Genomic DNA, 1,420 nt, shown 5'->3' with positions numbered 1-1,420 from the left:
TGGAAAGTTCTTAAAGAGATGGGAATACCAGATCACCTTACCTGTCTTCTGAGAAACCTGTATGTGAAGCAGCAGTTGGAACCGGACATGGAACAACAGACTGGTTCAAAATTGGGAAAGGAGTACATCGAGGCTGTATATTGTCACCCTGCTTATTTAACATATGCAGAGTATATCATGTGAAATGCTGGGATGGATGAAGCACAAGCTGGACCCAAGATTGCCAGGAGAAATATCAACAACCTCAGATATGCAGATGACACCACCCGAAAGTGAAGAGGAACTAAAGAGCCTCTTTATGAGGGTGAAGAGGAGAATGAAAAAGCTAGCTTGAAAATTAACATTGAAAAAATAAGACCATGGCATCTGGTCCCATCACTTCATGGCAACTAGATGGGGAAAAATTGAAAACACTGACAGATTTTATTTTCTCGGGCTCCAAAATCACTGCAGATGGTGACTGCCGCCATGAAATTAAAAGATGCTTGCTCCTTGGGAAGAAATGCTATGACAAACCTACACAGTGTATTAAAAAGCAGAGACATTACTTTGCTGACAATGTGAGAGTTGGACCATAAAGAAAGCTGAGCACCAAAGAATTGATGATTTCGACTAGTGGTGTTGGAGAAGACTCTTGAGAGTCCCTTGGACTGTAAGGAGATCCAACCAGTCCATCCTAAAGGAGATCAGCCCTGAGTATTCATTGGAAGCACTGTTGCTGAAGCTGAAGCTCTAATACTTTGGCCACCTGATGTGAGTGACTCATTAGAGAAGACCCTGATGCTGGGAAAGATTGAAGGCAGGAAGAGAAGGCAGCGACAGAACATGACATGGTTAGAGAACATCACTGACTCAATGGACATGAGTTTCAGCAAACTCCGGGAGACAGAGTAGGACAAGGAAGCCTGGTGTGCTGCAGTCCAGCGGGGTCTCAAAGAGTCAGACACTACTTAGCGACTGAACAACAATAACAGATTTTAATTTAATTGCATATGACTTAAGTTTCTATTTAAACGGCCACATGTAGCCGCTGCCTACCGTATTGGACAGCACAATTCCAGGCTTTGAGATTCCTGGAGGCCAGCACTCCCTCTGTCTCATTTGCCTGGCTGTGCCTCTCGGTCACTCTCCATGGACAGACCTGGACTGTGTCCTTACGTGCTCGTGCAGCCCTGATTTTCGCAGCAGTTTGACTTCCCTTCCCTCTGTGCGTAGGTGGCGGGAGGCAGAGTAGAAGAGCTCTGTGTGTCAGGCAGGTTCTTTCTTTAACAACTGGAACCAACTCAGGCTGATCTAAGCAGAAAAGGAACTCATTACAGGGATATTGATGAGCACACAGAATCATAGAGAAGGCAGAAGAGCCAGGTTTGGCATCCTGCAGCAAGCACCGTGGCTTGGATGGACTTGGAGGGGCGGCGGG

The sequence above is a fragment of the Bison bison genome, unplaced genomic scaffold (assembly GCF_000754665.1).
Source record: "Bison bison bison isolate TAMUID 2011002044 unplaced genomic scaffold, Bison_UMD1.0 scf7180017864345, whole genome shotgun sequence".
NCBI lineage: Eukaryota > Metazoa > Chordata > Mammalia > Artiodactyla > Bovidae > Bison > Bison bison.
The sequence above is the reverse complement of the archived record's forward strand: the minus strand, read 5'-3'. Positions refer to the sequence as shown.